Raw genomic sequence first — 24,239 nt, 5'->3', positions numbered from 1 at the left:
AGATCCGCTGTTAGTCTGATGGGCTTCCCTTTGAGGGTAACCCGACCTTTCTCTCTGGCTGCCCTTAACATTTTTTCCTTCATTTCAACTTTGGTGAATCTGACAATTATGTGTCTTTGAGTTGCTCTTCTTGAGGAGTATCTTTGTGGCATTCTCTGTATTTCCTGAATTTGAATGTTGGCCTGCCTTGCTAGATTGGGGAAGTTCTCCTGGATAATATCCTGCAGACTGTTTTCCAACTTGGTTCCATTCTCCCCGTCACTTTCAGGTACACCAATCAGACGTAGATTTGGTCTCTTCACATAGTCCCATATTTCTTGGAGGCTTTGTTCATTTCTTTTTACTCTTTTTTCTCTAAACTTCTCTTCTCACTTCATTTCATTCATTTGATCTTCAATCACTGATATCCTTTCTTCCAGTTGATCGAATTGGTTACTGAAGCTTGTGCATGCATCACATAGTTCTCATGCCATGGTTTTCAGCTCCATCAGGTCATTTAAGGTCTTCTCTACGCTGTTTATTCTAGTTAGCCATTCATCTAATCTTTTTTTCAAGGTTTTTAGCTTCTTTGCAATGTGTTCGAACATTCTCCTTTAGCTTGGAGAAGTTTGTTATTACCGATCATCTGAAGCCTTCTTCTCTCAACTCGTCAAAGTCATTCTCTGTCCAGCTTTGTTCCGTTGCTGGCAAGGAGCTGCAGTCCTTTGGAGGAGAAGAGGCACTCTGATTTTTAGAATTTTCAGTTTTTCTGCTCTGGTTTCTCCCCATCTTTGTGGTTTTATCTACCTTTGGTCTTCGATGATGGTGACATACAGATGGGGTTTTGGTGTGGATGTTCTTTCTGTTTGTTAGTTTTCCTTCTAACAGTCATGTCCCTCAGCTGCAGGTCTGTTGGAGTTTGCTGGAGATCCACTCCGACACTGTTTGCCTAGGTATCATCAGCGGAGGCTGCAGAACAGCAAATATTGCAGAACAGCAAATGTTGCTGCCTGATCATTCCTCTGGAAGCTTGGTCTCAGAGGGGCACCCAGCCATATGAGGGGTCAGTCAGCCCCTACTGGGAGGTGTCTCCCAGTTAGGCTACTCGGGGGTCAGGGACCCACTTGAGGAAGCAGTCCGTCCATTCTCAGATCTCAAACTCCATGCTGGGAGAACCACTACTTTCTTCAAAGCTGTCAGACAGGGACGTTTAAGTCTGCAGAAGTTTCTGCTGCCTTTTGTTCAGCTATGCCCTGCCCCCAGGGGTGGAGTCTACAGAGGCAGGCAGGCCTCTTTGAGCTGCAGTAGGCTCCACCCAGCTTGAGCTTCCCTGCTGCTTTGTTTACCTACTCAAGCCTCAGCAATGGCAGGTGCCCCTCCCCCAGCCTTGCTGCCGCCTTGCAGTTAGATCTCAGACTGCCATGCTAGCAGTGATCGAGGCTCCATGGGGGTAGGACCCTCCAAGCCATGTGCAGGATATAATCTCCTGGTGTGCCATTTGCTACGACTGTTGGAAAAGTGCAGTATAAGGGTGGGAGTGACCTGATTTTCCAGGTCTGTCATGGCTTCCCTTGGCTAGGAAAGGGAATTCCCCAACCCCTTGTGCTTCCCAGGTAAGGTGATGCCTTGCCCTGCTTTGGCTCACATTCCGTGGGCTGCACACACTGTCCTGCAGCCACTGTCTGGCAAGCCTCAGTGAGATGAACCCAGTACCATAGTTGGAAATGCAGAAATCACCCATTTTCTGCGTCGCTCATGCTGGGAGCTGTAGACTAGAGCTGTTCCTATTCGGCCATCTTGGAACCCCACTCATTTATTGAAGACAGACTCTTGCTCTGTCACCCAGGCTGGAGTGCAGTGGCACGATCTTGGCTCACTGCAACCTCTGCCTCCCAGGTTCAAGCAATTATCCTGCCTCAGCCTCCCGAGTAGCTGGGATTACAGGCATGCCCAACCATGCCCTGTTAATTTTTGTGCAAAAAGTTTTAAATCCTCCTGGTGGTTCTCAGCCAAAGTGAATCGGGTCCCCCAAAGGTTACATTCAGAACTGGGGTAGGTGTACTTTTACTTGTCACAGTGACTGGGAGGCATCAACTGGCATGTAATGTCAGGGGTCTAGGGACAACCAACATCTTGCCCTGGATGGGACGCAATAAAGAACTGGCCTGCTCCATGTGCCAACTGTGTTCCCCAACATGAGAAACCTGGAGCCAAATGTCCCTGGGAATCCATCTGGAATATTCCATATGCTTTTGGAGTTGCCAGCCTCCTAAATGGTGTCAAATCAAGTGTTAGCTGTTGAGTGTACCAGGCTTCTTTGTGGGTGGCAATGTAGTTAGTTAGGAGTGCCAGGGTAAAACGAAATTTGCAGGGAGAGGAATGGGATTGGAAGTGAGTACATACAATTAAAAATAGCCTCACATTTTTATAGGACCCTGATCTGATTTCTCCCTTGTATAACAGCACGCACTATAAATTAGGATTGCAAAGGCTGGCCCGAGCTTGGAGGCATTCCTATTTTCCCAGTGCATTTTCGGCTTGGTGTAGTATCATTTAGAAATAAAAGCAAAAAGATTTATGTCTCATTGCATTTTGTAAAGACAAAAAATAGTTCCCAGCATGAAGAGGCAAAGGGATGCCAAATTTCAGTCTCAAATGAAATTTTGTTCCTTGCTAAAATTTGCTGAAAATGGCCATTTATATTGGAAACTATAATTTACACTTCATACGGATGTGACAGAGGAAACCTAGAAAGATTTTTGGAAAAGACAGGAGATGAGGGGGCAAAAAAAAAAGAGAGAGAGAGAAATACACTGATTCCATTTTTCCTCCTGGTTCCTTTTTTCTTCTCTTTTTCTTTTTTAACCAAGATGCTCACATATTTCTTTCAATGAATTTATTGGATCATAGAAACTGTTGTCCTAACTTGTCTTATGATCCATTTCCCCTTTTTATACACCCCATGGCCAGTCTCCAATGCCCAATCCAATGCCATGCACTGTCTTAATCCTAGGAGCCAAGGTTTTGTGAGGGCTACTATAATTCAGTCAACAGCTATGTATCACATTAACATCCACTTTGTTCCTACAATGTGAATGCTCTTGGTATAACATATTTCACAGAAACAGATGATGCATGGCTGTCCTTTTAGCCCTCACGATCCAGTTTAGACGTGGACATATAACCTGCAATCCCATCTAAACCCACTCGACAAATATGTCCCATGCTGTTGTGCTGGGCCCTGTGACGAATGCTAGGAATGTGGCTATGGACGTGATAGGTGTGTTCCTGTCCCCATGGAGCTTACAATCTAGACAGGGAAACAGATCATCAATACATAAACAAATCACTCCTCAATATATATGGGCAGATCTAGGAAGGAAAGAGTTGCAGTAGTAGAGAATTGAAGAAAGAGGGAGAAACTTGAGGCAGGAACAATGATAAGCAAATTGACTGTGTAAAGACAAGAATGGGTACAGGAAAGTTAAGGGCTGCAAGTTCCAGGCAGAGAGCAAAGTTTATGGTGTGAAGTTTCTAAGTTAGAAAATAATTCACCTGGTTCAGGGGAGGCCAGTGAGGCAGAGACAACAGCACGACAAAATGTCATGAGGGAGGCAGGAGTCAGAGAAAGTACAAATGGAAGCGAACCACAGGGATAAATGAGGGCTGTCAATGGCAGTCCCAGCTCGTGCTTATAAGTGCTTCTGCTCCTGCATAGAGCCCAAAGGACAGGTGGCTGGGAGCATTTGCAGAGCCTGATCTCTAGCAGTGCAGGAGAGAGATGGCAGTGGCTTACAGTACCCACCTTCTGGAAGGTAAAGTGAAATGCAGATGGGTGTAAGATGCCTCTTAGAGGTGGCATAGGCAGGACTTGCTAGTTAGAAAGAGAAGGAATCAAACGTGACTCTCGGGCTTCTGGCTCAAAGATGTGCTAGCACAGCTGAGATTCCAAAGGACAAGGTCAGAAGTGAGCTGGGTGAATCAGGAAAGACAACTTTGCAGATAACTTGTGGTCTAGAGGGCATGGTGAGGTAACAAAGGCAGGCAGTGCTGCCAGGGTAGCAGGGTGTGTCAGAAGGCTCTGTGAACTGGGAGGGGAAGGAGAGCAAAAAAGGCCTGAAGGTGACAAGAGCTCCTCAGTCATGAAAACTGTCTGCCAAATGCTAAACCCACATTTCAATCCACTCAACCCCTTATGTGCACACAGCACGAGCTGCAGCATCTAGACCAACAACAGTTAAAAGCATGAGCTCTTAAGACACAGTAAGACTGTGGACTGTACTGAGTACTGGCCATGCTGAACTTCTCCCTGCCTCGGTTTCCTCATCTATACAACGGTGATAATCCTAGTTTTTGCCATAGAGGGCAGTAACAAGGATTCTATGTCATAATGTATGAAATAAACTTAACCCAGTGACTGGCACATAGAGTTCAGCAAACTTCAGTAACTTATTTTTAACTATCATTATTATGATTATTATTACAAATACTGCACCTTTCAAATGGCCAGATCTATTTTTTTATAGCTGGTACCTGTCAGGGTTTATTCTGAAGAACCTTGAGTAGCAGGGACTCACTAATGTTTTATGATATTTTACCTCACTTTATGGTAGTCATTTATGACAAGACCAGGATGACATAAACTGCCATAAAGCAAAGCAGTGCAATCACACAAATGACCATAAATCAAGGGGGCGCAACTGAAAAGGGTCATAAAGGGAAGGAAATGGAGGGAAACAGAGGAGAGGCAGAGAGTGAAGTTGGGAGCCCGCAGCACAAACTTCCAGAGAGTGGAATTTCAATTGAGGAGCAAATTCAAAAGAAATTAGATGGATGTCTTCAAGGGTTGTTTAAATTTCACATACATATTTCCAGACAAATATGGTGCAATTTCATGGTTTCAAAGAGAAATACCTTATTTCATGTCCTACTGTGTTATGCATTTTTTATTGGAAATGCTATTTCTAATCCTATCAGTATATTTGGGATCTATATTGGACTTCAGAGATGTTTAGAATTCACAAGAGTAGGAAATACTTTACCAGTTCAGGAACTATTGATGTCCCTGGATTCTTCTGGTGCCCCGCTGGCTAAAAGGGATTTCTTAACCAGCAGAACTTTTTTCTTTGCCCTTCTTTTCTTTCTTTAATATTTCTTTTATATTATTTTTTCTGGAGCTTACTATAATGAACAGAGACTAAGAGAGGATATATAGATTCAATGCGCTAGGAATAATTCTGTTCAGGTATATGCAGATGAACAGGAGTGATGGATGGAAAACACAAGTAACAATGTTTCCAAGACCCTTGTTGAGCAGATTTTGCTCAGCTTTTAGACAAAGTCACAAAAACAAACTAGGACGACAAATTTGGACCTAGCTCTGATTATAACTTTCTTAGTTGTTTTAAGATGACTCAAGTAAGAAATAGAAACTAGATGGGAAAAGGACACCAACATATATAACATTTTATCCTCCATTTTTCTTGCTGAGAGAATATTTGTGGCTAAATATTACTCCCAGCCAAAGTGGTATATTTGAAAATATATACAATAGACCTAGTTCAAGGGACTTTAAAATCAAATACTCTTTTAGACAGGTTAAGGATCTGCCTGGCTGAAAGAACACTTCCATTTATACACCCCAACGGTGAACAGTCCTTTTATAACACTCTCCTTCCAAACATGTACCTTTTATTCAAGTTAGACTTCATATGCTTGGAGTTTTCACAAAGCAGAGCCCATCTGTTTTTCAAATTACATCGACCTTCTTGAGCGTGATCTGTCCCATGCACCAGTGTAGTCCTAACACAAGATGCCAGGATGTTCCCCGGAACACACTTCTACCAGCATACAGGCTGGCAGCACGAGGCAACGAGGACTGGGAAGTCAAAGCTGCAGGACAGTGAATTTGGTGCCTCCCTCACAGATGTTTCCAAAACCTGGTGAAAGCTGAGGCCACTCTGCCATCAGCGTCTCACCTCCACATTTTCAGATCCTCCTTTAACGAAAAAAAAAGTTTTGGGTTACATATTTTTAATTTTGTTTTTATCATTTTCTGGCACTCTTACATTTTTTTTTTATCCAAGACAGGATCTCACTGTGCCACCCAGGCTGCAGTACAGTGACATGTTTGTAGCTCACTGCAGCCCCAAACTCCTGGGCTCAAATGATCCTCCTGCCTCAGCCTCCCAGGAAGCTGAGGCCATAGGTTCACACCATCACACCCAGCTAATTTGTTAAACGTTCTGTAGAGATCTTTAAATTTTTTGTAGAGACAGGATCTCACTGTGTTGCCCAGACTGGTCTTGAACTGGCTGCAATTGATCCTCCCACCTCAGCCTCCCAAAGTGCTGGGATTACAGGCATGAGATACTGTGCCCATTTTTTATTCTAATTCTCCCACAGAACTTCCAGATATTAAGAGTCTTGATTTTTTTGGTTGTTTTGTTTTATTTTTATATATATCTTGGATACTTAATTACTCAATATGGTCTCCCTCCTACTTGGCTAGAAATGGCAACTTTTGACCCACAGATAGCAGTATATCTTAAGGAAATATTTGGACAGCTATGCAAAATTGATTTATAATTATAAAGAAAAAACTGGAAACTCCCTGAATGTCCACTGAAGGAGAATTTTAATTGCATTACGATACATTCATTCAATACAATACTATGCTGAAGCTGTAAAAGACATGAAAGAGTATTGATATTTGTATGGAAAAGTATATACTCACACACACCTATCTTAAAAATCTGGAAGGATTTATGCCAAACTGAAATCAATGACTCTCTCTGAAGAGGTGAAATTTCTGAGAAAATTTTCATTTTCTGCTTCTTACATTTCTTTATTGGGTGAACTCACATAATTGGCACAGAGCATATGGGTATTAAAGTAAAGATACTTTTATTTTGAGAATATTGAGTAAGGTTCCATTTTTGTTGCACAAACAAGTGTGGGCATACATTATTTTATTTTCCAAGACAGAGTCTCACTCTGTCGCCCAGGCTGGGGTGCAGTGACATGATCTCGGCTCACTGCAACCTCCACCTCCCGGATTCAAGTGATCCTCCTGCCTCAGCCTCCCGAACAGCTGGGACTAGAGGCATGTGCCACCACGCTCAGCAAATTTTTTATTTTTTGTATTTTTTTTAGTAGAAATGGGGTTTCACCACATTGGCCAGGCTGATCTTGAACTCGTGATCCCATGATCCACCTGCCTTGGCCTCCCAAAGTGCTGGGATTACAGGCGTGAGCCACAGTGCCCGGCCTGGGCATACAATATTAATAGCAGTTATCTGTGAGAAGTGAGAATGTGAGAGAGTATTCTTTTCTTCTTCACTACTTTTTCTGTTTTCCAGGTTTCCCACAATGAATACATATTACTTTTGTAATATGAGAAAGTTAATATTTTTTAGAAATGCCCCCCTTAAAATGAAATATAATAAAATGCAAGAGAGAAGGAAAGGCCAACTTCCCTACTTATGTCTCCTCAATCCTGGAAACCACAGGGCCAGAAGCTCAGCATATCTGTTTTCCACAACATACCACAATCTAAACAACTGTGAGAAAAAGGGGAAGAGTGAGCCTGTGCCTGTACAGTGCATTTGGAGCTGCAGATGAACAGTCCTCCGGTTGTAGGTGCACTTGGGAGTGTTTCTCAGGCCGCCTTCCCTGCAAACATCCTCCCGCCTTGGTCTCTGGCAGCCATGTCTGTGGTGTGTGACTCGACTTCACAGATGCAGCACGTGGCACCAATAACAAACAGCTAGCACAGGAGGGAGGGGTCCACTGACTCAACAGCAACCCATCTGATTCTCCCTCAAGAATGTCGTCTTAAGAGTCAGATGGCACTGAGCTCAAGAACTACACGGTCACATCAAGTCAAGGCTGGAGGGGATGTTTTCTGCCAAGTATACACTTGATAGAAGAATCAAAAAAATGCTGATCTTCAGAAAGAAGAAAAATACTGCAGCAGACACATATTAAAAGGAGAAGTCCAAAAACAACATGGCCCTAGAGAACACTAAAGAGTGGGTTTATACCTAACAGAATAGCAGTTTCTGGCCCCAAATACCATGAGGAATTACCATTTCCAATGATGGCTTCCTATCACTTTTCAATACAATACCTTTCACTTGCATGGGCTTTGGAGAGCTTCTTCTCCTGCCAACTCCCACTAAATTGCCAGTTTCACGGCGTCTTGTCAGTCTTGGACATTGTGTCCCCAGATCCTAGAACAGTGCCTTGGATATTGCAAGTACTCAATATGTATTTACTGAATCAACTGATGAGCCAAGGGACTAGATGAAAATAGTCCAGAAGCTCCTAAATAGGTCAGATCCTTGGGCAGAAAGATAAGGGATTTTATTATTAAAAATCCACCAGATGACATGACAGGAATGGCCAGGACTTCTTAGACTAGAGTGTGTGTGATTGAAATGCAGAGCATTCTTGAAAATTTTAAATAGACTTTGAAATCTTCATAACTGACATCACTCATACCTAAATCACATCCTTGCATTTGGGTGGCTGATGACGACATTGAATTTTGAATGAAATTGCTCTGCCCAGTGCAGAAAGTCAAAGGGAGCCCTTGAATTGAGTGTGTGATACACAAACACATAAGCAGTCCAGAAGCCCATGTATAAGCAACAAAACTGAGAGTTACTCTTTTTTTCAATGAAGTAGGCTACATTACCCAAGAAGCAGAGCCACAGATGATTTCTTGAAGGAGCAGGAAAACAGAATGTGCTCAAAGAGTATTGCAATTTAACTCACTCCAACAGATAAAACATCATATTAAAAAAAATCTAAACTTATCTTTCTTTCTACATCCCGGTAGGTATGTTTGAGATGATCCAATTTTATACTGAACAACCTTAATTGAGAGGAAACATAAAGTTATGAGTCTGGGGCAGAACTGCCTTGCAAGGCAAAAAAGACAGAAATAAAGGCTCAATAGTAGCATGCAATATTATAGAGATGGTTTTACATCTGTTTTGCGTAATGTTCTTTTGGTCCTTTCTTCCCCAGCAATGAAGATTTTTTCTTTTTTTTTTTTTTGGTCCTTCAAAATAAATTCTAGAGAAGGAACAGCAGGTATGGAGAAAAATAATAACAAGCGCTATACGCTATACTGTTTCTTGGCTCAACTAGTAACGATCATTTTCTAAGGTGAAAGGGCCTTAGGAAACTTTAAAAAATGTTAGCAGTGGCACAGCTTTAAGGGTGACAAAGTTGTTTACTAATCATAGTCTTTAAATTTGCTTAATTATTGGAGCATTAATTTTCTGGGTTCATTTCAGAAGGGACCACCCTTGGAGGAGGTCGGGGGGAAACGTATTGTCTACTTAGAAAGGCAACTTTCATAATTTGGTTGTATTTCCCCATTGGTTAACCTTTTAAAGGAAGGGAAAGATTATAGATTAAAACACTCTACACTAGCAGATCTTAAGGTGAGTCATTCTATTTTGTTTTGTATTTAGATGAGAAATTGTGGTTCATGTTTACACTTTTTTTTTTTTTAGTGCGTATTGCTCATTATCTTAAGGGAGAGACCAAGAATGTTACAATGATTATTAGTGAGGCTGGTGATGAGATTACCGAACCATTTGGAGTTGGCTTTTCTTGTGCGATATATAATTATAGGGGTCTATTTACAGTCTTATTTATTTATTTGTTTTGCTTTTTAATGATTCACATTTTAATTTTTGTTCTCTCCCCACGAAGGGTCTGATTTCTCCATCTTGAGTGTGCATTATTATTTGGAGTGCTACTTTATTCCCTGGAATGCTAGAATTAAAGAAAATTTTTCAAAACTAACTAAATAAAGAGCCAACCTCAGTACCGTAATGTCAGAGATCTGGATAAAGCATACCACAAAAGGAAAGCAAGGAGCCATAATTCAACTAACACATTTCCCACTTGTATGGCAATCCTGGGGCATATTATGTTGTAAAACATCTTATTCTCCTTCTAACTTCTTAAATTGTTCCAGATGCTCTTTAGCCATAAAGAAATGTAATGATAATTTTTTTTAAAGCTGCATCATCTGTTTCCATAACTGACTTCCCTGCAATGTGCCAGTTAGTTTAGGAAGTTCGAATCAGAAACAAGTTTATATATATGGTTCATTTGCACATAAATAGGGAAAGATCAGAGTTGAACAGCACAGTAATAGAGAGACACTAACCAATCTCACTTTAACAGAGAACCATCTAAGTGCTCTGTGACATGATATCCTCATCTTCAAAGTAATGATAATACTGCCTACCTGATGGATTTTTGTAAAGATTAAATTAGCTCATGCACATAATTTTAGAATCCAGTAATTGGCACAAAAGTATTTAGCAAAAGTAAACTATTATTTCCCAAAATCTGTTAATCATCCCTTTTATGGATATAAGACAGCTAGAGGTGATTCATAGAGAATTTTTTAATGTTTAATGTGTATCAATTATGATGACCATGGCTATGAATAGTAGATATTATTTGGGAACAGTAATTTTCAACCAATAAAAAGTTTAAAATAAAAATTACTTTAAAACAGGGCATGGCAAACGATAGCCTACAAGTGAATTCTGGCCCATTGCCTGTTTCTATATGGTCTGCCAATCAAGAATAGTTTTTACATATGAGTATTTTCAGTTTGGTGATAGTGAGCACTAAAAGGAAAATAATCCCTTTTTTATTAATAAACCTTTATTACAAAAATTATACTCTCATTAAATTTTGAATTTCATCAGTAAAAAATTGGACAAAATTTGTTTTCCCTGTTGTTACATAAATACCAACATAATATCCTTGATTTTGCCTCTTGGGCTGTAAAGCCTAAAATATTAACTCTCTGGCCCTTTACTTTCTTTCATAGAGTAAGAAGTCCAGAGGCAGAGCAACTCTCTACAGTCATTTAAGGGAACAGGTCTGTGATTCATCAACATCAAGATTCTTTCCACATGTCCATTCTGCCATCGTTAATGTACTAGCATCACCTGCAAGCTAGCTGTTTTCCTGGTGGGAAGATGAGCTACTGCAGCTACAGAATGCAGAAAAGTCCTCTCTGGTGTCTCCTTAAGGAGAAAACTTTTCCCAGAAATCCCTGGGCAGATCTTTCCTTACTTCTCATTGGCCAGAGCTGGATCATATGACCTCTCCTGAGCCAATCACTGGAAAGGAAAACAAGATTTTGATACCTGTCTTAGACAGTAAGTTCTATTTTCTTGAGGTGGGAATAGGGTCAGCTTTCCTTGAAGCACAAGATTGCATGGAGGATGGGTGGGTAACTTCATACATTGGCGTTCTGTTAGAAGAGGAAGGGAGAAAATGGACATTGGATAGGCAAGCTATAGGATGTTCATTTCTTTAAATGTGCATTAGAAACAAACCTTTAAAAAAAACTGAGCCTTAAGCAACAAGAGCTATGAAAACATGGGTTCGTGTGCTAATTTTAGTTTGTTTTCTAATACACATTTAAAGAAATGAACATGCAATAGCTCATGTTTTCATAGTTCTTGTTGCTTTGGTTAAGGCTAAGTTTTAAGTCTACTGAAATACACAATTAAATATGAGTTACTATACTCTTAAATCACACAATAACTAAACTTTGCGCAGTTAGGCATGTTGGCCATTGTTTATGTTATACTCTTTGCTCAGAAATTCCAATTTATTCTTCAAAGCCCAAATCAAATGTCCCTTCTCTGATCTCTCATTCTTTTTATGCCCGAAAAGGATTGGTTTCTTCCACAGCACTTTCTTTTTTATATACCTCTTCTAACAAGGGCCAGGTTGTGATATTTACATATCCACTCCTGATGGGGAACGCCCTGTTTGTCATTCAGCCATTTATGAAACACTTGGTTGAGCAGCATTTATACGGCTTATGGAGAATACATCTACATCATTTCTAGCCCTGACAACTAAGGCGTGATGCATAGGAGGTACTCGTGGTATGTTTGCCAGTAACTATCCATGCAAACTTAGCAAAGGGGAAAAACACATTTTGAACAACTGGCACTTTAGCAATTTCTTATTTAATTCAAAACAAAACCAGTCAATCTCATAAAATCTCTGAGGATTGCAGACAAAAATGTCCCTGGAGTAGGACTGGATTAACACACGGATAATTGGAGGTAAGCCCTTTTGCCTCCAACCACCAGCTCATTACTAATTGACCCCACTTTAAGAGTATGAGTCAACTTCCTTCTTTTAAGAGAATCCAAGGAAAGCTAAAGATGTACTCCTCTCACTGTGTAAACATAATTTTATTTCTAATTAATTTCAATAAAATTTTAAAAATTAAAATTTAATGACTTTCCTATCTTATTTGGAACACTTCAATGACACCTCATTTCTTTCAGGATAAGGGCAGAAACGGGCTTTCACAGATCTAGTAATTTGACTCGAAACTTTTTTCTTTTTTTTTTTTTTATTATACTTTAAGTTCCAGGGTACATGTGCACAACGTGCAGATTTGTTACATAGGTATGCATGTGCCATGTTGGTTTGCTGTACCCATCAACTTGTCATTTACATTAGGTATTTCTCCTAATGCTATCCCTCCCCCAACCCCCTACCCCCTGATAGGCCCCAGTGTGTGATGTTCCCCGCCCTTTGTCCGTTGTTCAACTCCCACCTACGAGTGAGAACATGCGGTGTTTGGTTTTCTGTCCTTGTGATAGTTTGCTTAGAATGATGGTTTCCAGCTTCATCCATGTCCCTGCAAAGGACATGAACTCATCTTTTTTATGGCTACATAGTATTCCATGGTGTATATGTGCCACATTTTCTTAAACCAGTCTGTCATTGATGGACATTTGGGTTGGTTCCAAGCCTTTGCTATAGTGAATAGTGCCATAATAAACATACATGTGCATGTGTCTTTATAGTAGCATGATTTATAATCCTTTGGGTATATACCCAGTAATGCGATCTGTGACCTGAAACTTTCTTTGCATCTTGCTTCTCACCGTCCTCCCCACTCTCTCTTCTGCAGCCACACTGGTTGCTTGCTGTATTTCAAACATGAAGCTGCTCCTTCCCCAGGACCTTTGCACATGCTTTCCCTCTGCTCCAGATACTCTCCTATTAATCTCTAAGGTCTCAGGTTAAGTGTGACTTTCCCTGGGAAGGCTTCCTAGTCTCCCCAAGCTAGAGGAGGCTCCCATATCACATATTCTTATGGCTCTATACTTTTTTCTTCAAGAGAGTAACCAAGTTTTAATGAAATTGATCCTTTGTGTAAGCATGTGTTTGATTTCTGCTTTCCTCATAAGAAAGTAAGTTCTGTGAGGTTAGGGAACTATGCGTTGTTAACTGCTGAATCTGCAGTGCCTAGGACAGGGCCTGGCACGTAGTAGGTCTTCAATAAAGATTGGTTGAATAAACCAATAAATGAGCCTGTCCAAGAGCAGTAAGGTCACTGCCTGGACCCATTAATATTCCCCCAGGACAACACAGAATTCCAAAGTCATTTTCTTTTGACAACAACAACTCATTTCTGCATTCACTCAACAAGTATTTATTGAGCACCTGCTGTGTGCCAGGATCTTAGTCAGTGGGGGTACAACCATAAACTAAATGACCAAGTTTCTGGTCTCCTGGAGCTTACATTGTAGTGGGGAGACAGAAATGAACCTATAAGTAAATAAATGCCAAACAAAATATCCGGTAACAACACACACTATGGAGGAAGCACCAGGATTTTATTTGAAAATTATTTTTTGTGTGTGTCATGGTAGTATCCTTTTCCAAAAATTGACTTTCTTTGTTATGAAAATAACAGCCACCATAAATTTACCAAGTATCTGGGCTTAGCTCACCTCAGAATGACTCTTCACTTCAGCCAGTAAGAGGGACTCTGTTTACATGAAGGTCTCTTTCCTGAGTGGAAAACAGACAACAAATAAAATATTTCAGGGTTAATTTAACTTTCCAAATTACATATTCATCTGAAGCACCATCCACTGCCAGGCAATAACTCACTATGCTGCCAGATTTTAAGTACTGTAGCGACGGCTTGGTGTTAAACTCCTTACACACACTTCTTAAAAGATGGCTACCCTGGGGTTTATATCAAGCCTACATAATCATATATTGAAGCTTGGCTTATTTATTTCCATGTTTCTGAAGTACTATTAATCATTTTTCTAAGATGGTTGATGTGTTACATAATTAATAAAACACAAGAGCTTAGGAAAAAAGCCCACAGAGAGAGATTTGGGCATACACTGAGAAATGGTGTCACTTTTTGGTACCAATGGAACTCCCAGCTTTCCAAAGATCAAGTCTTAACTGTAGGAATATGAAAACATATTTTCTTTTTCCTTTCAGCTTTCTCCTTCCTTTCTGTGTTTGGCGAACTTAGACGCTGGTCAATGCTAATGTTTTACAGAGAAAGAAAGTGTGTGGAGGGAGGGGTGAGAAGCGGTAAATAAAATCATTAATTCATTTTCTCACCTTTTTGCCTCTGGTGATTGCTGTCCCTGTGGGTGATAGCTTGTCTGTGGTTTTGACCCAATTCTTAACACCTTTCTTATGATACTCTGCCAATTAATCTAATGGTTCATTAATTGCAAACATCTGAAATCATTACACCGTGATTGGGCACAGGCGCATCAAACCTTGCGAAGCTGTAACTGCTTAACCAGCAAATGGGCTCACTGCAAAGGAATGTCGATGTTTATAGTAGATGTAACCCAAACTCGGGTGTTCATTGACACATTGTTCCATTTGTATACAACCACCCTGGCATCTATCTGTTCAAGAGAGCATGATTTATCCAGTGCTATATCCTGCAACTGACAGGCCAAAGATTAGCGCTTAACCCAGATGAAAGTGGAGGCTGTGTGTATTCCTAAAACAAATATTTAGTGTCTGCCAAGCTCTGCTTAATATTAATTCACGATAGAGAGCAGTTAATTTAAGCTTAGTTCATGCCAAAATCTATTTGGGTTTTGTAAATCATTTTTCAGGATTACAGTGTAGAAAATCAGACAAAAAAGAGATTTCCCTAAAATTACAAAACTGCAGATCCGGTCAGGGCTTTCAGAAAATATCTAGTCCAAAGTTCTAAACAGGCAGCCCACAAATGTGAAGTCTTCCAGGAGACAGGATTTTCTTGAATAGCACAGTTTTTTAAATAATTGTTTTTAATTGTTTTCAACATCTGAATTTCTGACTTTTCTTACAGATCTAGCAATACTGGGTCCAGGGTCCAGCAAGGCAACAGTCAGCTGGAACTGAGGAAAGGATGTCCCTATAGAAAGAAAGAATACATGCTCTCCATTTGGCCATAGCTCCCACCTCTCCCTAGTATTTACTCGTGCCCACTTAGGCCTGCCCACTGCTCATCTGACAGACGAGGAAACTGATGTCTGGAAAGGAGGAAGGGCTATTCAAGGACATGTGTTCCGCTAAAGTGAGAGCTGGGATAAGAACCCAAATCTCCTGACTGTACCATATTTATTTATTTATTTAGCATCACTCAATGCCATTTCATATTGATATGCATATGGTTTTAGGAGGAAAAATTTTAATCCAGTGTTTAGGGAGTTTTCAAAGGGCATAGGGCATGCCTGGGTCATTAGTATTATGATCGATCACTCTTCGTTACAGCACATGTACATTATTCCTTCTATAAGAACTAAATAAGAGTGATTTTACAAAACTACAGAAATGCATTAAGACCTTCCCATCTATATGCACCTCTAATTTGCACGGGCAGTGACTTTCTGCTTTCGTTTATTGATATCCTTACCTAACCCCTGTAAATCATTAAGTACAGCTACCACTTACTGGACAACTCCTATGTTCCAAGCTTACCCATACACCTTTCTCCTAAGTACCCAAAGCAGTCCTCAAAGATCAGTTTATTGTTCTCATGTTACAGATGAAGAATTTAAGCCTCAGGAGGACTAAGTCACTAGCCCAGGGTTACACAGCTAGTTAATGACAGCTTGAATTTGAACGTGGATATGTTGGCTTCAAGTCCTTGGTCCTGCTACTGTATGCCATGCTGGCTGGCTTCTGCCGAGTTAAGCTTTTGCCCTATTGACATAATTAAAAATATTGTTTGTATATCATACATGGCTCAAGGTAAGGAGGCAAAGAAATATGAGAGACATGCAGTTGAGAATGGGTTAAATTTTCTGATAGCATCGGTTTTAAAAATGAATTCTTTGCATTTTTAAAATGTGTGTGGAAGCATATTTCTCAGTGTGCAACAAAAACATTTAGGCTCTCCTGTCATTTTGGTGAATTTTGTTTGCATGTTCTCTTCATGGAATACTGATGTTAATTTTTGGTTAAGTTTAATGGTACGAAGTATAAAGCAATTTGATAGAATAAGTAACCTTTCATTAAAGTTCAATACAGTACTTAAGGAAAATGGGACTGTGTGCATTAATTGATAGTTGACAGCTATTATTTCCATGAAAACCTTTTATAGTAAAATTTCTATTTGATAGATTGGAATTTATAAAATTTGCATTTCACTAAGCTGGATTCAACTGGAAGTACTGGGGATGTTTTTCTTCTTCAAACAATATTCCATCTTTACATTTTTATTAAACATTTATTAATGGATAGAATCTTAATTTAAAGAGTATGGCACAGATTTTATTTAATAACTCAGGCTTAGTAGTGCATGAACATAAGCGTTTGCCCTGTATTTGACTTTGATAAAACATGACTATTTATGAATATATTTATCCATGGAGACTTAATTAGTACAGTTGGGTTTGGGGCAAATTGCTTAATAAAAGAATTTCATTTCATTTTATCTGTTTTTATTTTTAACTCACAATAAATCACATAAATATCACTGGGAATTTTTCTTCCAGTTGGCAGGTTAGAAGAAAGTGATATTATTTCAGATTTGTCATATTTGACTGACATTACAAAAATGTGAAATGGAATTCAAATTCTAATTCTATTCAGACTCTGCTTCATCCTACCCCTTTACAAATACTTCTTTACGAAATGCTTGAGTGACCGCTAAGATTTCATCTGGCATCTATATCCAAGATTTTAACAAATGAGCTGATGTTAACATGAAAGCTATTTTCTCCCATCAATTCTAATCAAAATATTAGCAAGATTCTCCATGGTTTTTTATAAACCACTCATGTAGAAGTTGTTCTTGCCATTTAAGAGATGGAAAGTTTAGGGCCAAGAATGGTGAAGTTACTTGAAATTAAACTAATTTAAGAATGTATCAAGGTCTGAATCCAGGGACTGAGGTCTTTTTCCAAATGTAGCCACCAGATTAAAAGGCTTCCTGTCATGCTGCCCCCTCTACCTGGAAAGTTTCCTCTTCTTCCAGGTAGACCTGGCTCCATCACACTTTTAGGATTCAGGTGATACCCTTACACACAACACCACAAGTCCTCCTCTCTATCTAAATGATGTCTCCTGTCACCCCTGCATCTTTTCATTCTTGCAGAGCATGTATCACAGGTTATGGTTGTCTAGCTATCTGAGTACTTTTTGATCATGTATCTCTCCAATTAGACTTTCCATCTCCATGAAGGCAAGGATCTTATCTAATTTGCTTACTCTGCTGCACAGTTAGTGTGTGGCATAAAGTATGAATAGGTTCTCAGTACGTTGTTGAACGAATGAGTGAATGGAGACTTAAAACTCAGAGCTCAGAATGAACTTCTGCCACCACAAGTAAATCTGCTGTGAGACCAAAGACTCCTAGTTTGTATGATAAGGCACAGCTTATTCCTGTCTTCCAAAAATTGAAAGAGAGAAATTTTAGCCAGGTAGTTAACATGGTCCACTTTATGATGTGATACAAATAAAAAACTTGGTGTCTCTTTTCAGAAGTCTTATTCATTTTCCTGAGAGCCACTGATGTGATAACACCCATGGATCCAAACCCATGGAGCCTAAAGGAGGCTGTTTTTAATCACCTCAGTGAAGAAATTTTGTTTATTGTCGCCCTCAGTGGCACTGCTACCCGAAAAGTAACTCAACAGGAATTACCGTGAAACTTAGGAGACATCGTGAAAGATATAGTAGTATCTTATAATAATGTCGTTTATTCCACAGGACAACTCAGTACTATATGGTGTCAATGTGGGAAACCTTCCTAAGGAAGTGAGCAACTGCTATGTGTTCAGATTTAAGGGCAAAGTCACTGAAGAGCAATTCAGTTCCATGAGCTATAAATTCCTATCTGTTCAGGGAGTTTCTCTCTTCTACTCCCTTTGAGTAAAATAGTTATCGGGTTCTTTTGATATTTTTCTGAAGTCAGGATTACTAATATAAGGAGATAGCATCTCACGTTATGAGCTGGAATAACAAGAACTTACTAAGATGGACCAAAAAAGAAATCTACTTTGAGTTCATGCAGTTCTTACAGATGCAACCTTGTCATTAGGCCAGGGGCCAACAAATGTTGTCTGAAAAGGGCCAGATAGTAAATATTTTAGGCTCTGCAGGCCGTAGTCTCTGCCACTACCACTCAACTCTGCTCTTGCAGCATTAAAGCAACTATAGACAATGCATAAATGAATGCACATAACTGTTCTAATAAAGCTTTATTTACAAAAACAAATGGCTAGGCCACAAGCCAGACAATGCATAAATGAATGCACATAACTGTTTTAACAAAGCTTTATTTACAAAAACAAGTGGCTAGCCCACAAGCCAGAGTTTGCCAATGGCTGATCTAGGCTAAATTTTGGATAAAGCCCAATTTTCTAGTAGGAGCTTACAGGAGCTCATATCTGAGACTTGAACTCCCCCCAAAAATCCTCCCTTCCGCTGCTTCAACCCAACTGATGGATGCCTAAAATCACCCCTTAAGGGTTTTAACTATTTTTGTCAATATATGTTAATAGGTATACATCTATGAAGGAAAAAAGCATTGTGTAGTCAAATATATTTTGGATGCTGGATCAACAACTTTAAGCATATTTATTTACTGAAGAATTTTTAGGGCCTTTAATATGTTAATATATCTTGAAAATACGGGAAGATTAAACATAAGCATTTCCTAAATGTATTTGACTCCGAAATCCTTTTGTGAGGGCATTTTGCAGTACTGTTTTCCACCAAACACACCTTTGGAAATCCTATTTTCATATAAGGATGTCACTAGGAAGGAGTAACAAATGATGATAGCTATCAGGTATTGAGTGCTTACCACATATGATTCCATATACATGATATCATTTGATCCTTGCAACCACCCTATGAATTATGTCCCCTTTATAATTAGGAATATTGAAATGTAAACAGATAAAGAAATTTACTTTTGGTTATATAACTGGTAAGTGGCAGAGTCAGCTTTCAAATGTATGTGTCTGTAACTTCAAAACTCAAGCTCGTAGATTCTATTAAATCTTAGAGTCATTCACATTTTAGTCTGAAATAAGGATTTCCTAAAACCAGATAATTTTACACTAAGAAGGGTAATTAGAGATATAATACAATCCACTTACATGGAAATGAATACATTCCTCAAAAAGGAAAACCAAACCTCAGAAAGAGATCAGGACTGACCCAAGGACACTTAGTCCTCAAGCTGCAGGATCAAAGAATCAAAGAATATTACATTAATTTAGTATAATTCCCTTTCCAAAGAAGGCTTTGCTGAGATGTGCTCAACGGAGGAACAAAAAAGGTCATATCAGTCAGGACCATTTCAGTTATAAAAGGCAGAAAACCCTACTCATACTGACTTAAGCAAAGGAGAATTTAGTGACTCATGTAACTAAAAAGTACAGATGAATCTTGCTTCAGGGATCCGTTAATTCAGGAGTTAAACTATTTCACCCAGACCTAACTCTTTCTTTCTCTGTGCTCTCAGCCATGATTTCTTCCTCAAATTTCATGTAACGGTAAGATAACTAACAGCAGCCACATGGTAATATCCTCACAGGTTCAAATGCAGCAGGAAAATAAACTTCTTTCAACTCTTCTTTCAAAAATTGGGACAAATGTCCTGGGTCATTACTGAACAAAACTGTGGTCAGATGAATAATAGACACCTAGGGTTCAAACCATGAGATAATCCTCTACATTGCCAATCGCAACCTAGATAAGAAGCCAAAATCAGTTGAATAAAAAAAGAGAAAAAAAGTTTAAACTTCTCCAAGAATAATATCAAGGGTAAGTTGAGTGTATTAATACCTACCTTGAAGAACTGTTGTAAGGATTACACAAGAAGCAAAGTATGCAAAGTTTCTACCATGCCACCTGACATATGGTAGGTTCTCAATCAGTATTAGTTTTTTTTTATTCTTTACCTACCATCAGAGCTTGAATACTAATAGAATTCTCTTGCTATCCAACTGCATTCCCACCAAAATGTTCCCAAGATGCTGCCCCTGATGTCTCTAGGGATTAGGGGATCTGACACAGATACAGACATTTTATACAACAAGAAAATCACAACAATGGGTCTGAATTGGCAACAAAATTATTCTCAAAATTATAGAATTTTCTTTCTTCATAGGACACTTTCTACACAATGGTGAAGCCTTTTGTAGTGTCAAGGTTACAACAGCTTATAAGAGACCAGAAACCAGACACTGAAGGGAAAGATCAAGCAAACTTCTACAAAAAGCTAACAGAATTACTCAGGAAGTGAAGGGAGAAGGGATGGATCCTGGAGGTGTGAGAACTCAGAACTGCCATTCTTCTACCTTTCTCCTACTTTTCTTTAATAGAATTTTTTTCTATTATTCTGTTCTAAAGAACTCAACCAAATTATTGAGTGATCCAATTAAAACCACAGCATCACTTAGCAACTGTTAGTACTTAACACTTGTCTGGCTGATACTTCTAAATGTGACTGAGGGATTATATCATGTTGACTGTTATTATCATTACTCTTTACCACCAGTGGGACAGGAACATCCACTTCCTGAAGCAAGAAAACACTTTCTCTACTTAAAAAAGTTCTCCAAAACCTACAAAATAAATTTTTTTGAAAATAGCAAGAGAAAAACACGTTACATAGAGGAACAAAGATGAGGTCAACTACTAATTTCCCATCAGAAACAATGGAGGTCAGAAGACATTGGAATGACATGTTGAAAGTGCTGAAGGGTTGAGGGGATTGGCGGGGGGGATTCTCTTAACCAAGAATTTTATACCAGAAAAACCAGCTCCCCACTCCTTAGATGTAGGCTCTGCATAGTGACTTATTTCCAAAGAGTATGATACAGGGACAAAAGAAGACATTTACAGTGGAAAAACCCGACAAACACTACCTCAGCTAGGTGAGCAGGGTCAACATCATGTGGATAAATCATGATTTAAGTCATAAATTATGTTGATATCATATACCTTTGACATAATGTGAAAAGAATACTTTATCACTGTCACCTTCTTCCCAGTAACCACAACCCCAGTCTTATGAGAAAAACATCAGACAACTCCTAATATAGGGGCATCCTACAAAATACCTGACCAGTACTCCTCAAAACTTTTAGGTCATCAGGCCAGGCATGGTGGCTCACGCCTGTAATCCCAGCACTTTGGGAGGCCAAGGCAGGTGAATCACTTGAGGCCAGGAGTACTAGACCAGCCTGGCCAACATGGTGAAACCCTGTCTCTACTAAAAATACAAAAATTACCTGGGCACGGTGGCAGGTGCCTATAATCCCAGCTACTCAGGAGGCTGAGGCAGGAGAATCGCTTGAACGCAGGAGGCGGAAGTTGCAGTGATCTAAGATCACATCAGTGCACTCTAGCCTGGACAACAGAATGAGACTCTAATAAATAAATAAATAAATAAATAAATAAATACACAAAACTTTCAGGTCATCAAAATAGGAAAGTCTGAGAAACTGGTGCAGCCAAGAGGAGTCTGGTGGACCTAGTGACTCCTAGGCTAGCACATGATATAATATACCATCCTGGATAGAATATTGGAACAGAAAAAAAGGGCATTAGGTAAAAACTAATGTTCTTAATAAACTGCAGACTTTAGTTAATAATAATATATCAATATTCATTTATTAATGGTAACAATTATATCATACTAATGTACAATGTTAATAAAGAGAGGAAACTAGCTACAGGGTATATGAGAACTTTGTATTATCATCTCAATTCTATAAATCTAAAACTATTCTAAAAGATAGAGTCTATTTTGTTAAAGTCTCAATAAATTTAAAAGAACTGAAATCATGCAAAGTATGTCTTCTGATCATAGTAGAGTTAAATTACAAATTAATAATAACAGTGCAACATGTCAAAATTTGTGAGATTCCGCTAAAACGGAACTTAGAGGGGAATTTACAGCCATCATGCTTACCTTCAAAAAGAAGAAAGGTCTAAGATCAATTATCTAAAATTTCATCATAAGAAGCGAGAACAAGAAGAAAGAAATCAAACCCTAAGAAAGTAAATAACAAAGTATGGAAGAAAACTACTTGAAAATTATACAGCTTACAAAGGACTTCTATCCAGAATATATAAACAATGCTTTGACAATAAGGCAAACAAACCAACAAAAAAATAGGTGAAACATTTTAAGAGACCCTTTGCAAAAGTGAATATATATGTATACATATGCATACCTTGTTTTATCATGCTTTATTTTATTGTACTTTGCAGATACTGCAATTTTACAAATTGAAGGTTTGTGGCAACCCTGCATCCTTGGAGCAAATCTGTCAGCACCATTTTTCCAACAGTATGTGCTCACTTTGTGTCTCTGTGTCACATTTTGGTAATGCTTGCAATATTTCAAACTTTTTATCATTATTATTTCTATTAAGATGATCTGCAATCAGTGATCTTGATGTTACTATTGTAATTGTTTTGGGTTGCCACAAACCATGTCCATATAAGGATGCAAACTTAATAAATAAATGTTGTGTGTTCTAACTAGATCACCAGCAGGCCATTCCCCCATCTTTCTCCCTCTCTTCAGGCCTCCCTACTTCTTGAGACACAACATGACATTAAGCCAATTAATAACCCACAATGGTCTCTAAGTGTTCAAGTGAAAGTAAGAGTTACATGTCTCTCACTTTAAATCAAAAGCTAGAAATGATGATGCTTAGTGAGGAAGGCAAGTCGAAAGCCAAGATAGGCTGAAAGCTAGACCTCTTGTACAAAACAGCCAAACTGTGAATACAAAGGAAAAGTTCTTGAAGGAAATTAAAAGTGCTACTCCAATGAGTCCACAAATAATAAAAAAGCAACACAGCCTTATTGATGATATGAAGAAAGTTTTAGTTCTTTGAATAGAAGATCAGATTAGCCACTACGTTCCTTTAAGCTGCAGCCTAATCCAAATCAAGACCCTTTAACTCTCTTCAAGTCTAGGAAGGCCTAGAGAGGTGAAACTGCAGAAGAAAAGTTGGAAGCCAGTAAAGGCCGGTTGATGAGGTTTAAAGAAAGAAATTGTCTCTATAACATACAAGTGCAAGATGAAGCAGCAAATGCTGATGTAGAAACTGCAACTGGTTATCCAGAAAATATTGCTAAGTTAATTGATGAAGGTACTTATATATAAAACAACAGATTTTCGATGAGAACAAAACAGCCTCAAAGTGAAAGAAGATGCCATAGAGGACTCTCATAGCTAGAGAGGAGAACTCAATGCCTGACTTCAAAGCTTCAAAAGCACAGGCTGGCTCTCTTGTTAGCAGTAATCCAGCTGGTGACTTGAAGTTAAAGCTAATACTCATTTACCATTGAGAAAATCATGGAGTCCTTAAGAATTATGCTAAATCTACTCTGTCTATGATCTATAAGTGGACAAAGCCTGAATGGCAAGCCCATCTGCTTACAACATGGTTTACCGAATATTTTAAGCCCACTATTGAGACCTACTGCCAAGGAAAAAAATATTCTTTTCAAAATATTACTGCTCATTGACAATGTACCTGATCACCCAAGAGCCCTAATGAAGATGTACAAGGAAAGTAATGTTGTTTTCATGGCTGCTAACACAACATCCATTCCGTAGCTCATGGATTAATTTTGACTTTCAAGTCTTATTATTTAAGAAATATATTTTGGAAGGCTATGGTTGCTATAGTGATTTCTCTGAAGAACCTGGACAAAGTAAATTGAATAGCTGAAAATTAGAAAAGTTTATTTCAACCTTCATGGATGACTTTTAGGGGTTCAAGACCTCAGTGGGGGAAATAATTGCAGATGTGGTAGCAAGAGCAAGAGAATTAGATTAGAACTGGAGCCTGAAGATGGAACTGAATTGCTGCAATCCCATGGTCAAACTTGAATGGATGAAGAGTTGCTCCTTATGGATGAACAAAAAAAGT

General features: G+C 39.0%; 1 long non-coding RNA gene across 1 annotated transcript in view; it reads right to left on the bottom strand.

Moving 5' to 3' along the window:
* LOC134757804 (uncharacterized) overlaps positions 1–3,944 on the bottom strand; it is a 52,538-nt gene extending 48,594 nt beyond the window's left edge. Inside the window, exon 1 of the long non-coding RNA XR_010132297.1 lies at positions 3,785–3,944. This is a non-coding gene — a long non-coding RNA (uncharacterized lncRNA). The remainder of the gene's footprint in view (positions 1–3,784) is intronic.
* Positions 3,945–24,239: the final 20,295 nt, after the last annotated feature.

Source organism: Gorilla gorilla, chromosome 21 (genome assembly GCF_029281585.2).
Source record: "Gorilla gorilla gorilla isolate KB3781 chromosome 21, NHGRI_mGorGor1-v2.1_pri, whole genome shotgun sequence".
NCBI lineage: Eukaryota > Metazoa > Chordata > Mammalia > Primates > Hominidae > Gorilla > Gorilla gorilla.
The sequence above is the reverse complement of the archived record's forward strand: the minus strand, read 5'-3'. Positions and strand labels throughout refer to the sequence as shown.